At 35.5% G+C, this 16,793-nt stretch overlaps 1 long non-coding RNA gene across 1 annotated transcript in view; it reads left to right on the top strand.

Annotated features, from left to right (window-relative positions):
* LOC132002545 (uncharacterized) overlaps positions 1-16,793 on the top strand; it is a 310,971-nt gene that overhangs the window by 104,718 nt on the left and 189,460 nt on the right. Inside the window, exon 3 of the long non-coding RNA XR_009399941.1 lies at positions 15,984-16,036. This is a non-coding gene — a long non-coding RNA (uncharacterized LOC132002545). The remainder of the gene's footprint in view (positions 1-15,983; positions 16,037-16,793) is intronic.

Here is a 16,793-nt window from a genome sequence, read left to right as displayed (position 1 = left end):
ACAGCACAATATAAAAAGGTGGGTTTATGTAAGCTACACTTTAAGGCTCGCTATTTGTCCCACTTCAGAGCTGATCAGCTGGTCAAATTAGTCAATCTAAAATTAGTTCAGTAGGTGTTAGAAATTGGCTCACTCTCTCTCTCTGATGAAATTTATGATAGTTAATAAGTGTAAAATGGCTAAAATATTTCATGGACATATCCCAACCTTATATTTACAAGCATAAGAATCTAAGAATTACCTAAGAAGCTGGAAGAAAGATAAAATTGTATCCATAAAGAATTCTACATATAGACACTAAATTGGAGAATTTCAGTTTGCCATTTCCCAGTAATCAAAATCAGAGAATCCTCCTTCTTGAAGATTATCGGGCATGTGTCTATCAACAGTTTCATAAAAATTGCGTTCAGATAGCCAAAACAGCAAGGAGATGGGATTTCTTCAATTTAGAATATAGGTTTTATGAAATATTCTGTGCCTCTTAATATGTATTTGCTTAATAACTGTATGTATGATGGGATGTAGTCTGAGAATTGTTTTAATTATAAGCTGATAGAAAGGTTGTAGGGACATACTTAATTTCATCCCTTTTAAAGAATTTTAATTATTTACAAATAAATGACACTAGAAGTTATTCATGTCAAAATTGGCTTAGTTTAGTTTATAACATTTAATCAGAGAAGTTGAAGTTGAGTAAAAATGATTTTCAAAAAGGAGGTAAGAAGTCTAAGCTTGAGGAGGAATAGTACATCCATAAAGAAAATTTATAATTAGATAAATAATCATAGACCACATGAAAAAAAATTGTTTCATCTAGGGATAGTTTAGATGAATGTAATCTTTTATTCAGTACAATTCAGTGGGTTTTCAATTAATCTAATTTAGAATCAGATTAGGAAAATTTATTTTTTTGTCACTAACTAAGATTGAGAAAGCTAGATTCTTTCACTAAAGGACAAGAGTCTTGAATTAAAATTATAGATGTATATAATTAGAAATGTTAAGCTTAGCATGCCACAATGACAGGAAAATGGAGTATTTGAAAGCCTGCTGCACTATGCTCATTTATTTTCCCTAATCACAGGAGTCATTGGAAGGGTAAGTCATCTGTTCTTCAGGCAAGAAGATCAGAAAATTGCCCTCCCTTCCCCCTGTTAAGATTTTTTGCTTCTTTTCCGAAAACAGAGCAATCTAGAAATCTTTTATAGGGAAAAAAAAATCCTATTAAAAAGGAGTACCGGGAAACTCTCTTCAGAAATGTTTAAGAGGAAGGATTTGTGAAGAGAAGTGGCAAATGTAATAAGAATAATTCTCTTTGTGCTTCCTTTAATGTGCTACATATTGTTGCAACCACAGAGAGTTCTGATCTCTTTTTTTCCAAGCTTCTTGAACAGACAGAGCAAAATCCTTAGTTTCACGATTTGGTACCAAAGAAGTATATATGTATATATATATTTTTAATCTGATGAGTCAGTCTTAGGATTTCCTTGAAAAGAAGAAAAATGAGCTGAGCCAAGAAAGTAAAAATATAATCAAAAGATGAATAAAATTATGACTGTTTTATAGCCTTTAAACCTACTATAAAAAATATATGAGTTGTATGTAACAGTCATTAGGAATGATTTAGGAGAAAAAACATAATCTACTGACAAGAATATGCATCTTATTTTATATTACATTAGATTCTGTCGAAATGTACTACATATAGTCACTCCTCCCCCAGAGTCTTGTAATAGTTTATGTCAAAATTCTCATATTAAGAGAATTCCATCATACTCTATAGTCATTATATTATCCAATGCAGTTTCTGGGTTTTTTTTTTACTTGTTTTTATTATTTTTAACTCCATATTTTGCCCAATTATCCAATTTTTAATTTTTTTTCTACTTTAGAAAGGCTTGCACAAATTAAGTCTCAGAAAAAATATATATATACTTATAAGTAACCTTGTTTATGCTTTTAAATACAGTTAACCCTTGAACAAAATTGGATTGAACTGCATGGGTCCACTTATGCAGACTTTTTCCAATAAATACTATAGAGTACTATAAAATATTTTCTTTTCCTTATGATTTTCCTAACTTTTTTTTTTCTCTAGCTTACCTTATTATAAGAATACAGTTCTAAACATGAGTTAATCTACAATTTATGTTGTTTTTAAGTCCTCTGGTCAACTGTAGGCTATTAGTAGTTAAGTTTTGGGGCAGTTGAAAGTTCTACCCGGATTTTTGACTGCACAGGGTTTGGTGTTCCCAACCCCCGGTTGTTCAAGGTTCTCTATATATATAAATTTTCCAACCTACACGCAATTAGTGGTTTCATTCTTGATTGCTTATTACATCAACTCTACACAAAAGAGTAAGTTTTTTCTTTAACTGCACATTATTTATGTTTTCTACTATCAAATTAGAAACTTAATCTATTCTGTCCCAAAGATATAATCCAGTTTTACCTTATATAGAAATTTTTATATAATTTTCTTTTTTCAGGATATTCTCATGTTTGTACTGGCTTAATCACTGATTTTGTATTATAAATTGAGGAAAGCTGTGAGATAATGAAAATAAAACTTATATAACCTCTTAGAACCTCAGTTTCCTTGCCTGAAGTGTAGTCATACTCATGAGTAGACACGGACTGTACACATTGATCATAGTTTTAGATCTATAAAAAGTTTTCTAGCCTTCCCTGAGTTCTTATTAAGCCAAGAACATACTGTTTTAGTTAGATTTCCATCCACATTGTTGTATATAATACGATCTGGCAGTAAGACTCTTCTTTGGAATAGGGAAAAGAAAAACAGATTGAAATCTGAAGATCTAAGTATTGTGGTATCTGTGCCTTTGCCCTTCACATTTGTTTTATGGTCCTTGTATATACAATGAATTGCATTGTATTTCCATGCATAATGCAAAAGTTGTCTGCATCACAAATATTTTGTGAGCATTAAGTATACTTTACCTACAGCTGAGTATGATTAATATACTACTAGTACTTAATGTAGCATTTACTAAATGTTGGATTCGGTACTAAATTTACGTTTCAAATATTGACAAAAGTGTAATTATTTTACCAATTTCACTTATAAGAAAACTGAAGCATCTAGAGGTTATGAGAGTTTCTCACAGTCACTCAATCTAGAAGTGACCAGAAGGAGCAGAGTTAACTTCCAGACTCTCTAGTTCTAGACTCCACCTTTTAAATAATAAAAAGATTGTGAGTTCTGAAGAAGTAAAACAAAACAAAACAAACAAACAAACAAAAAGCCAGCCTGAATCTGAAAGAGTAAAAAAAAAAAAAAAAAAAAAATCTTCTCAGGGCTGAAACAGTAAACATCAGCTCTGCAGTTAAGCAGACTGTAACAACAGACATTGATAAGGCCAGCTTAACGTTAACAGGAAATAATACTTCTCTCATTGCTGCTGTATGGTGTCAAAATGACTTCCCTTCTTTGAGTGACTATCATCCTGCTTTGCCATTTTCACTTTGTGAATCAAGGGCAGTGAGACACTTAATTGTTAGCTTCCATCACCTTAGTCAGCAGGGCTCAAATCTACTTTTCTTACTTTCACCTTAGAAATTGCAGTCAGTCCAGAGTTGATCCTTCCTGTACTCACTGTGCCTTAGAATCAATCATAGCAAATTCAGAAGTTACCAGAAATCTTTCCTACTCCAACCACACTCAAACATGAACACCTCATGGGCCTGTGGTGTGCTGTCTACCTTGTTGCAACAAACCAATGAGCCTATTTTGCTGCTCTACCTGTTGGTATCTAGGGATCTTACTCAGATAGACTTTATAACCTGATGCCTAATCTGTAGACATTTAACAAATATAATGTGTTTTGTTTGTCTTCTTTTGTAGTTTCCCTCACCTCCCTGAGGTTTCATACATTCTAGATTCACTTTGGTTTTCTGATCCATGCCTTAAAATCTGCTTAGTGTTAGTATTGACTGAAAATTCACTATGGTTCTCCTAACAGTTATATTCCTCTATTGGTAAATACAAGCAAGTTATTTAACCTTGTTAAGATGCAGTTGCTTGTCTGTAAAAGAGGGATAATCATTTCTCAAAGGATTTTGTAAGAATTAAGTGAAATAGGACAGCTAAATAAACTGTCAGAGCCCAATTTATGATGTACAGTGAGTACATATTAATTATTATTATTAATTTTACATATAACTTTTTTAAAAAAAGATTTTATTTATTTATCTGATAGAGAGGATCACAAGTAGGCAGAGAGGCAGGCAGAGAGAGAGGAAGAAGCAGGTTCCCCGCCTAGCAGAGAGCCCGATGTGGGGCTTGATCCCAGGACCCTATATATAACATTTTTTTATTTTTACATTGTTCTAAAACTGATTTTAAATGCGGCTGCTAAACAGATACAGAGATTTCTTGTAGACATTTAGGTATTCTTGCTGTCTCATGGGCTGAAAAGGGGACTTGACTGTGTAGGTGGGGCTTTTGTTTCTCCCAGTGCTTCAATTAGAGGAAGTTAATTTTCACTTATATCATCTATTGAGAGTCAGACATAATTCATTAAAAATGGCTCTGCTGCATAAAAATGTTTTTAAAACAAGGAACTAACATATAAAATATATTATTTAAAATGTTGAATCAATGCATAAAGGACTATCATATCTGTAAAATTTTGCAAATAATATATAAATTTAGGAGATAGTTTTTGAAAACAAAGGTTAGAGTCCCATTAATATGGCTTAAACAACAAATCAGCTTTAAACTGATATTTTCAATACCTCAAAGTTAATAATTGTCTTGAAATGAATGATATATACTAAGGAAGAGACATGAAAGGCATTGATATTTTCCAGAACTACTTTTCTTTATTTTTTACATTGAATTTACTCAAAAGAGAGGAAGGGAAGAAATGGAAGGAAAGGAGGGAGACAGAAGTTGCTAATCTCTTGGATTTAGTCACTATGCAAATAAAATGCTGTAAAAAACCTGCAGTGAGTCTTTTTGGCCATGGATTTAGCAATGTAAGCATAGAGCCAGCAGAACTAAAGGGGCTCTTTATAACTGTCCATCCTGAAAACACATGTGAAAAATAAGCTCAATTTAAACAAGGCTGGACACTAATTAAATCTTGGATCTGCCCCAGTCCTTGCCTTAAAGCATCTTATAATTTGCTTATCATGCAGTCAAACTAAGAAAATCGACGCATGATTTGGCACAATTTTGTTAAGCTATTTATTCTGAAAGTGGCCAAGTCAAGTTGTGGATTGGCAGAAAGAAATACAGTAGATAAGATGCCATTTGACATGTAACACCCTACCATCAACACCCTAAAAATGATCTAGTATCTTGAAACTAGTCACGAAGAAATAAATTCTAAAATGTCTTTCAACATTCAGCAGTTTAGAATGTTCATTTAATTCTTTGTGACCAGCTTTTGGGCTTACATAGTTTCATATGTTCTTGTTAAATGTTCTCAGAAGTTTAAATGAGTCAGAATTTTCTTTGAGGATGGCATTTTCAAACATAATAAAATTGGAGGATTTTGTACTTTGGCGAGCACCTGTAATATTTGTTAATATATCTGATTTTGTGGCTCCAGAGATGAAAGTAGCACCACACATCATCAAAATCATTGCTTACAACATTTGTATATAATGTCATAAAATCTCAGTTAACACTGCTAGAATGTCTTGTTTACTACTCTGAATGTCATCAGCTTCATTAACACCAAGGCTTTGGATTATTTTCTGTATCTATGATATTGCTTTTTATAAAATGGGAGGAAGATGTGTCCTTTTCATCTATATGTAGAAATTTCCTATATTTCCAGAGTGAAAGTCTTAAAGAACTTGATTGAACTTCAAGTAAAAGTTTTTATTCTTTATTTTGAGAAGAAAAAGAAATTCCCTTCGTAGAACAATTTGACCAGAAGGAGTTCTTTTATGGCAAGGTTTAATTAGAAGATCGTTTATTTTGAGCCATGAATTTCAAATTGCAGGGTGTATCAGAATCACCCATAGGGCTTGTTAAACCAGAGTTTTGAGTCCTAACCCCAGAGTTTAGTAAGTCTGGGGTGAAACCCAAGAATTAGTACTTTGATACCCACTGACTTAAGCAATGTTTTGACTACATAAATAGTTTACTCTTTAAGACTGAATTCATCATTGTGGATGGTGCCCATGAACTTTGACCCCTTTTAACTAAAATACAACTTTGAAAGAAGGGATTAAATAAATTACATAACCTTTCCAATGTTATGGATAACTTAAAGGTGGTACAGTCTTATTGATCACTTTAGCCAGCGAAGATTTGCAAACACCTAAAAAAAACTTTTCATTTTTTTTAAGTTACATTAAAATAAAAATGTGAAGTTACAGAAAAGAGGCTGACCTAGCCATAAGTGACCTCACCATTGACCTAAGGACGAAGAACATCATGGCAAGTAAGCAACATGATTTTGACTTGGAATCTTACTGAATTCTAGAAGTAGTATCCTCTTTTTGCAAGGTGAACAGAATGAAATCTCATTGATCACATTTGCTGCCCAATATGTTTGTAAACAGTGTTCTCAGCAGTACTGATAAAAATAAATTTTGTGATTAAATTAAAAAGATGATATGCATGCTGCCACTCAACTCTTTATTCAGTTCAAATAAATAAAATCTCATTGAAATAATTTTGAGCAAAATTATAATTGTATTTGTCAACTTTGATTTCTGGCCATTATTTCAAGAGCTGATATTTAATTTTCTATTTAAATATAAGCTCAAGAGACCAGTAAATCTTTGTGTAGTTAATTCTTTGTATATACATATTTTAATAATTTATTCATAGTTAATATAGACTTAAAATTTGAAATATGAAGTTATATCCATTTAATTTTTCCAACACTTCTTTCAGTCTCCTTGATTACCTCAACGGCAATCAGTCCCAAAGCTATCCTTATGTCTTACATATTCTTTCCACTTCAGAGTTTTTTTTACAAAATCCTCAGATGTCTATCTGGCATCCAGCTCCTGCCTGCCAGAAGCGAACAGATCCACTCTTCGTACCCTTTCTGTCAGTACACGCACATCTTGAAGATACTACAGGCTCAGTTCCGACCACTGGAGTAAAGTGAATATCGAAATAAAGTGAGTCAAATGTAATTTTTGTTTGCCAGGGCTTACAAAAATTATGTTTACACAATAGCATAGTCTTTAAGTGTGGAGTAGCATTGTCTGCAAAAACAAGATCCATATCTTAACTCAAAGATATTTTATTGCTAAAAAATTCTATTATCTGTACTTTCAGTGAGTCATAATCTTTTTGCAAGTGGAGGGTCTTGACTCAATCTTGATGGCTGTTTACAAGTGGTGGTTGCTGAAGGCTGGGATGGTTATAGCAATTTCTTAAAATAAGGCAACAACGAAGTTTGCTGCATGTTTTGACTTTTTCTTTCACTAATGATTTCTCTGTAGCATACGGAGCTGTTTGACAGCATTTTATGCATAGTAGGACATTGTTCAAAATTGGAGTCAATCTTCTCAAATCCTACCACTGCTTTATTAACCAACTTATATTTTAAATCTTTCTTTGTCATTTCAGCAATCTTCATAGCATCTTCACCAGGAGATTCTGTCTCATAAAACCACTTTCCTTGCTCTTTCATAAGAATCAACTCTTCATTCATTAACGTTGTATCATGAAATTGCAGCAATTCAGTCACTCATGAGGCTCCACTTCCAATACTAGTTCTCTTGCTGTTTCCACCACATCTGCCGTCACTTCCTTCACTGAAGTCCTGAACCCCTCAAAGTCACACGTTAGGGTTGGAATCAATTTCTTCCAAACTTCTATGAATGTTGACATTTTGACCTCTTCCCATGAATCACAATTATTTATTTTTTATTTTTTATAAACGTATAATGTATTTTTATTTCCAGGGATACAGGTCTGTGAATTGCCATATTTACACACTTCACAGCACTCACCATAGCACATACCCTCCCCAATGTCTATAACCTCACCCCTCTCTCCTGATCCCCCTCCCCCAAGCAACCCTCAGTTTGTTTTGTGAGATTAAGAGTAACTTATAGTTTGTCTCCCTCCCGATCCCATCTTGTTTCATTTATTCTTTTCCTACCTCCCAAGTCCCCCATGTTACATCTCCACTTCCTCATATCAGGGAGATCATATGATAATTGTCTTTCTCCTATTGACTTATTTCGCTAAGCATGATACCCTCTAGTTCCATCCACTTTGTCGCAAATGGCAAGATTTCATTTCTTTTGATGGCTGCATAGTATTCTATTGTATATATATATACCATATCTTCTTCATCCATTTATCTGTTGATGGACATCTAGGTTCTTTCCATAGTTTGGCTATTGTGGACATTGCTGCTATAAACATTCGGGTGCACATGCCCCTTCGGATCACTATGTTTGTGTCTTTAGAGTAAATACCCAGTAGTGCAATTGCTGGGTCATAGGATAGCACTATTTTTAACTTTTTGAGGAACCTCCATGCTGTTTTCCAGAGTGATTGCACCAGCTTGCATTCCCACCAACAGTGTAGGAGGGTTCCCCTTTCTCCACATCCTTGCCAGCATCTGTCATTTCCTGACTTGTTAATTTTAGCCATTCTGACTGGTGTGAGGTGGTATCTCATTGAATCACAATTATTCTTAATGACATCTAGAATGATGAATCCCTTCCAGAAGCTTTTCAGTTTACTTTGAAATTCAGATCCATCAGTGTAATCACTGCCTATGGACGTGATAGCCTTAGGAAGTGTATTTCTTAAACAGTAAGACTTGAAAATTGAAATTCCTCTTTGATTCATATTCTATAGACCGGATATTGTATTAGCAGGCATGAAAGCAACATTAATTCATTGTACATCTCCAACAGAGTTCTTGGATGACCAGGTACGTTGTCAATGAGCAATAATATTTTACAAGAAATCTCTTTTTTTCTTTTTTTTTCTGAGCAGTAGGTCTCAACAGTTGACATAAAAAATTCAGTAAACGATGTTGTAAAATGATGTGCTGTCTTCCAGGCTTTGTTATGCCATCTATGGACCACAGACAGAGTGAATTTAGTGTAATTCTTAAGGGCACTAGCATTTTCAGAATGGTCAATGAGAATGACTTCAGCTTAAAGGCACCAGCTGTGCATTAACCCCTAAATAGAGAGTCAGCTGTCCTTTGAAGCTGGCATTGACTGAAGCCAAGCATTGACTTTTTGTCTTTAGTAATGGAAGTTCTAGATGGCATCTTCTTCCAATAGAAGGCTTGTTTTGTGTATACTGAAAACCTGTTGTCCAGTATTATCCATTGTGTGTGTGTGTGCATGTGTCTGTATTTACCCCACATCTTCTTTATTCATTCATCCATTGACGGACACTGGCTGTCTGCATTTCTTGCCTATTATAAATAATGCTGTAATAATCGCAAGGGTGCATATGCCTTTTCAAATCAATGTTTCTGATTTTTTTAGGTGAATACCCAGTAGTAGATTATTGTACCATGTGGTATTTCTATTTTTTAAATTTTGAAGAACCTCCATACTGCTTTCCACAATGACTGTACCCCGTTTACATTTTCATCAATAGTGCATGAAACTACCTTTTTCTACAAGTCCTTGCCAATACTTACTATTTCTTGTTTTTCTGATTCTAGCCATTCTGACAAGTGTAATGTGATTTGATTTTGATTTGCATTTCCCTGATGATTAGTGATATTGAGAATCTCTTCAAGTATACATTGGTCATTTGTATGTCTTCTTTGGAAAAATGTCTATTTAGGTCCTCTGCCCATTTTTAGTCATATTATTTGCTTTTTTTGATTTTGAGTTGTATACATTCTTTATGTATTTTGGATATTAACCACTTTTAGATATATTATTTGCAAACATCTGCCATTCATTAGATTGTTGTGTACACACACACACACAAATACACACACAGGAATATTGCACAGCCATAAAAAAAGAATGAGATCTTGCCATTTGCAACATTGTGAATGGACCTAAAGGGTATAATGCTAAGTGAAATAAATCAGAAAGAGAGAGATAAATGCCCCATGATTTCACTCCTATGTGGAATCTAAAAACAAAACAAATGAATAAACAAACAAAAAGCAGATTCAGACCTATAAATATGGAGAACAAACTTGTGGTTTCAAGAAGAAAGGAGCAGGGAGGAATGGACAAAATGGGTGAAGGCGAGTAGGAGATACAGGCTTTAGTTGTGGAATGAGTAAGTCATGGGAATGAAAGGTACCACATAGAGGGTATAGTGACTAGTATTATAATAGCATTGTAAATTGGCAGATTGTAGCTACACTTGTGTGCATGACATAATGTGTAGAGATGTATCACTAGGCTGTACATCTGAAGCTAATGTAACATTATGTCAACTATACTGAGGGAAATGTTTTTTTTTTTTTAAAAAGTCTGTTGTTTAGTGCAGCTTTCAATAATTTCTTAACTAGTTTTTCAGATAACTTGCTGCAGCTTCTACATCAGCACTCACTCACTGCTTTACCTTGTACTTCTATGTTAAGGAAGATGGCTTTTTTCCTTAAACCTCATGAACCCACCCCTGCTAGCTTCAAACTTTTATTCTGCAGCTCCCTCACCTCTCTCTGTCCTCACATCATTGAAGAGTTAGGTCCTTGTTCTGGATTAGGCTTTGGCTTAAGGTAATGTTGTGACTGGTTTATCCAGACCACTAAAATGTTCTCCATATCACCAGTAAGGTTGTTTTGCTATCTTATCATTCGTGTGTTCAGTGGAGTAGCACTTTTAATTTCCTTCAAGAACTTTTTCTTTGCATTCATAACTTGGCTATGTGGCACAAGAGGCTTAGCTTTCAGCCTGTCTTGGCTTTCAACATGCCTTCCTCACTAAGCTTAATCATTTCTAGCTTTTGATTGAACATCAGAGACTCCTGATTCTTCCTTTCACTTAAACAGGTAGAGGCCATTTTAGGATTGCTAATGGGCCTAATTTCAATACTGTTGGATCTCAGGAAATAGGCCTGAGAAGAGAGAGGGAGATGGGGGAACTGTGTATCAGGGAACAGTCAGAACACATACATAGAAGTTTTATATAGGCATGGTTAGTGGTCCCTCAAAGTAATTACAGTGTAACATAAAGATCGCTGATTATAGATCAACATAATATATATAATAATGAATAGAATTTTGAAATATTGTGAGATTTACCAAGATGTGATACAGAGACACAAAGTGAACAAATGCTGTTGGGTAAATGGTGCCAATAGACTTGTTAGAGGCAGGGTTCCCACAAGCCAATTTATAAAAACTGCAATTTCTGTGAAGAGCAATAAAATGAGGTATGTCTATATTCCTCATAAGTCATGAAAAAACCACTAAAGACTGTTCCTGAAAGCCAGCAGGTTTATCACTGCTGAGGTGATACATCGCTGTCTAGATCTCAGCATAGAGTGCAGTGTTTCTTCATAGATAGATGATTCTACTCTGTCAATATTTTGGTTGCCCAATGCGTGGCATCTTACGGTTGCAGCCCTTAGCCCTCACTGATTTTAGTTCACATACTTTTCCAAGGTGTAAAATAGCTGTGGAAGAAAGAGTTGGGCAAAACTGGTTCTAGCAATTTCTGTCTCACACATCAGAATTTCTTTCTGACCTTCCCAGGGATAAAGTAACATCTCTCCAGGAGCCTGAAAACACTTTATCTTATTTTTCCCTCTTGGAAATTCAACAACCTATAGCTTTCCTTCTAATGTGGGCTGAATAACTATCCTCAGAGATTTCCATATAATGTCCTGACCTTATAAGGAATGTTACCTTAACTGACCGAAAGGTGATTTTTATCCTGATATATCTTGCAGACAAATGTAAAGTTACTTTTTAGGTCAAGTGGATGTATTCATGTGCATTTTTAAAGGGGAAGGTGCTCATACTCTTTTTCTCGTGTTTTCGAAGAGATCCATGACCAAAAACAAATTTATAACTAGTTGGTTAGAGGGAATTAAGTTTAGGAATAGAACATTCAAGGGTAAAGTTTAGAAAGAGAAGTCAGCACAGAGGATGGCAAGGATGTATCAGAGATACAGGAAAAGAACAAGAACAAATGACATCGTCAAGTCAGAGAAGTGAGTTGAATGCCGAAGAGTCCAGTTAGACCAAGATTACACTGATAGCTGCTGTTGGGAGCATTTCCAGAGTGTTGCTATAAAGGTTGTCACTTTCAGTGTAAGTTACCTCTGGCAACATTGTCAATGAACACTGCAGCCTCCAGGGACTATCTCCAGTAGCGGCAGCAGTGGAGGAGGGTGACAACTTAAAGGAAGCAGTGGGAGGTGCAGAAACTTTCTCTCCTCAAGGCTAATAAATAATTGAGAACCCAGCCTGACCACTCAGGAACATTTACCCAGCCTTATTCTGCCTTGTCACTTCCACACATTTTCATTTATCATGTGCTGCTACTGCACCACACCAGTGCTTCTCAAAGTTTTTGTGGTTAAAAAGGAGAGGAGGCTTTTTCCCCCAAATCTTGTGGGCCAGTCTTTTTGTAAAATGCAGTAAAAATACACTAAAAATGAAATTTATAAAAAAACATAGATTAGTAATATTATTTTTTATTATCAGAATTCCAGAAGTTTCTGTACTACATGATTCCATTTATAGAAAATGCTTGAAAGGACAAGGGTATAGAAATGGAGAAAAAAGTTAGTGGTTTCCAGGGGTTAAAGAGAGAGCAGGAACAAGAGGAGGATGGGTGTGGATCTAAAAGGGCAACCTGTGGGAATATTGTTCAACGGACATGTCTGTATTTTGAATATCAATTTCAATATCATGGTAATGAGATTGCAGTAGAGTTTTGGTTATTGGGTCAAATTTGGTAATGCATACATAGGATCTTGCTATATTGTTTCCTATAACTGCATGAAACCTATAGTTATCTCAAATAAAATCTTTAGTTAAAAAAAATAGTCATAACTATACTTTGTCAAAATGCTGCGAAGGTTTTTAAATGCTCTCATCTTCCATTTTTATCTCATTGAATGGTGACATCCAAGATCCACACTGATCCACAGACCACTCACAGGGTAGCACTAAGCAGCACTGCCTTTTTTTTCTTCTATGTTTCAGTTCAAATTCCTTCTGAACAGCCTTCCTCTACCTATTCTTCTGAAAACAGTCTGCTCTTTTATGCCATTCTAACTTTTCAGCCTCATTACCCACCTCTTTACCTTAAACCATCTTCAATATATGATGGGTTCTCTTTTTAGTATAACTGTTCCTCCTGCCCAAACTCTCCTCCCCTAAATCAGATCTGCTTTCCCAAATCCACATCTCATTTACATGCCAGGATGACTCTCTTTATTCACAAAGTTTTTCTATATTACACCACTCTGAATTCATATCTCCCATTGCAGTTTTTTGTGATTCCCTTTATCAGCTATAACAATTTATATAAAAATAACTATTCATGTATTTTACTTTCTCCTCACCTTAATGAAAAACTATGAAGAACATTATACCCAGGAGTCACACAGTAATTGTTGAAATAGGTTAAACTGAATAGCAATTATCATCCTCTAGTTGGTGTCTAAGGAGGTCCCAGTCTGATTGAACATGTTCCTTTAAGTCAGCATGGGAAGCAGTAGCTGTTGACTTCAACTAGGGGGATCTTTGGAATGTGTTGTATTTCAGGTTGATTCTTCTTTGATAGTTAGACAAGTGTTATCAGAGGAGAAAATAACAAATGCCCACTAAGGATCATGAATGGGGTGGAAATCCTAGAAACTTGGCAGTTTAAGGGCTTGAGACCACTAACGTGACTTGATAGTAATTGAATATCTTAGCCATCAGAGTTCTGATTGAGAATATCACTCAGGAAAGCATGCCACATTGATCTAGGGGATCTATAGAAAACAGTAAGTTGGTGATGAAAGCAATTACAGTGAAAAATCCAACTGCTGATTAGGCAACTTCCTTTTTAATTTCTATTGTGTACCCATGCATATAATCAATATAGTAACTGTAGCTATGTAATTGAAAATAGTATCACAATCATAACTTTAGCAAATGTCTTTTATTGATTTTAGGATTTAGTCACTTGTGATCCAAAAGCTTTCCTATTTCCATAAAATCTATGGAATGCTTTGACTTATTTATATTTACTAAATATTTACAAAGCACTTATTAAAACTAGTAACTGAAGGGTTAGAGTTTCAGCAGTGAACACATGCTTCAACTTGGCTCTGTTTTCTATATTACATTTAATGGAGTTCAGAGTTCCATTTTTGTGATCAGTGCACAGTGCTAAAGGCTGTGCAAGTTGCCCTTCATCTTCTATAATAAATTTAGCTCCCCACAAAGATAAATAATTAAACTGGGCAGTGCAGTGTGATTATCTGTCAAATATGAATGAGTCACCCTGCTACCTTCAAATACTAGTTCTCTATCTCTACAATGAATTAAAACACTTCAGTCCTAGATGCAAAAGTGATAAAATCTCCATTCAGTCAGCACATATTTATTGAATGTCTGCTGTGTGCCAAGCAATTTTATATTTGAAGAGCAGTTTTGAGATAAATTTTACATAATTTTTTCAACGGATCCTCAGAACAGCTCTCTAATCTATAGAAGCAGAAATACTGGACTCAGGGCACCTAAGTCGCTCAGTTGGTTAGCTTCCAGCTCTCAATTCTGGCCCGGGTCATGATCTCAGGGTGGTGAGACTGAGCTCCGCATCAGGCTCCATGTTCAATGGAGAGTCTGTTTGGGATTCTCTCTATCTCTCTCCTTGACCCTTCCCCTGCCTTGCTCTCTCTCTAAAAGGAAGGAAAGGCGTGGGGGGGGGGGGGGGAGAAAGTGGGGACGGAGGGACGAAGGAAGGAAAGAAATGAAATGCTCGAATCAATTTACAGATGAGGAAACATTGCTTCAGAGAGAGAAAGTGATTTCATAGCATAGGCTTTGCATGTTTTTATTTTTTTTAAAGATTTTATTTATTTATTTGACAGACAGAGATCATAAGTAGGTAGAGAAGCTGGCAGAGAGAGAGGAGGAAGCAGGCTCCCGCCAAGCAGAGAGCCCAATGCGGGGCTCAATCCCAGGGTCCTGGGATCATGACCTGAGCCGAAGGCAGAGGCTTTAACCACTGAGCCACCCAGGAGCCCTGAGTCACATGGTTTTAAATGGTATAGTTATCAATAAAACTTGCAACACCTGACTCATCACCTTTTGGTACTTTTATATAGCACCTTGGTTTCCAAGAATAAGATGCTGCTAGGAAAAATAAATTCTTGCATATCTGGTAAATGTATATCTAATGCTTTGTAATTAACCCTTTGAGTGGCCCTCATATAAGTTTCTTCATTTTACAGTGAAAACTGTGAAATCTAAGAAAAGATTTAGGGATGAACAAGTGATTGCTGCAAAGCCCATGTATTTGCCACCAAAGTAGTGTCCTTTACAAAATGTAGTAAAGGTAGATACACTCCCCTAGAATGTAAGCTACAACAGGCCAGAACCTCTTTCTGATTTATTTATTGCTCTATCTCCAACCTTGGAATAGTAGTTGGCACATAGTATGCGTTAATAAATATTTGTCAAGTGCATGAAACACTTTGAAGTCTATTTTCTTCTTGATCCTTGCCTGATTGCTTATATATCTGTGATATTAGAGGTAATTGTCTCAGAATGGTAATTTAAGTTTAATATGTGGCTAAGTGAAGCTAAAGCAGCATAATGACGATCCTATGACCTCCAGTTAGTTCACATTGTAGCTCAGCCACAGTTAGCACCTGATGTTTCAACAGCCATCTTTAAATAGAACAATGAACACCCACCAGTGGCACAGAGAGAACTGAAAGCATACATTCCTTTAATCACAGGTCAGGACTTTGCAGATATGCAGAATAAAAAACAGCATATATAAAAGTTTCTAGCCTAATACTGGACACAAAGGATGCTCAATAAACGTTAAGAGAATCTCTGTTTGATTTTGTGTTTCTGCAGACGTGAACTTGTGTGTGAAGAACCTGGGTGTGTCTTATCTAATTCATATGAAGGTAAGACTAAAAGTCTTTATGACTTAACATGTGTTTTAGTAATATTTAAGCAACTTCTTTAATATAGTTGTTGGGCTAAAAGAATTTAGACATAGTGAAATCTTGGTTCAAAGTTTGGCTTTTTCAGGGCGCCTGGGTGGCTCAGGTGTTAAGCGTCTGCCTTCAGCTCAGGTCATGATCCCAGGGTTCTGGGATCCATCCCCACATTGGGCTCCCTGCTCGGCGGGGAGTCTGCTTCTCCTTCATCCACTCCCCCTTTTGTGTTCCCTCTCTCACTGACTCTGTCAGATAAATAAATAAAATCTTCAAAGTTTGACTTCTTTAATATATATACACATTTATATGTGTATATATATATATATTTTTTTTAATTAGTCAAGTTACTCAATTGTTCCTAGCTTGAATTTCCTTATCTTTAAACTGAGGATAATAATAGTAACAACTTTCTAAGGTGGCAGTGTGTAGTAATTGGGATACCTTGCGTTTGGAGGCCACAGGGAGTGTTGGGTCAACAGAAGAAGGCAAGTCCAAACATGCAGTGATGGCTTAGGTGTTTCTATTTGTGTAAATCAGATTACTGGTGAGGCCCACTTTGCTCCTGTAGATCTATATGTGTTATTGGCTGGAATCCAAGTTCCATAAGCCATAGATATTCAAAGTCCTTTTCAAGGTTTTTGAGGATTCTAAAGAATCACATTTCATAGTGACCTGTGCATCTAGAGTGCTGTTCTCGTGCTTTTATCTTTTTAGACCAAAT

This window comes from Mustela nigripes, chromosome 15, assembly GCF_022355385.1.
Source record: "Mustela nigripes isolate SB6536 chromosome 15, MUSNIG.SB6536, whole genome shotgun sequence".
NCBI lineage: Eukaryota > Metazoa > Chordata > Mammalia > Carnivora > Mustelidae > Mustela > Mustela nigripes.
This window is presented reverse-complemented; position numbering and strand designations above follow the sequence as displayed.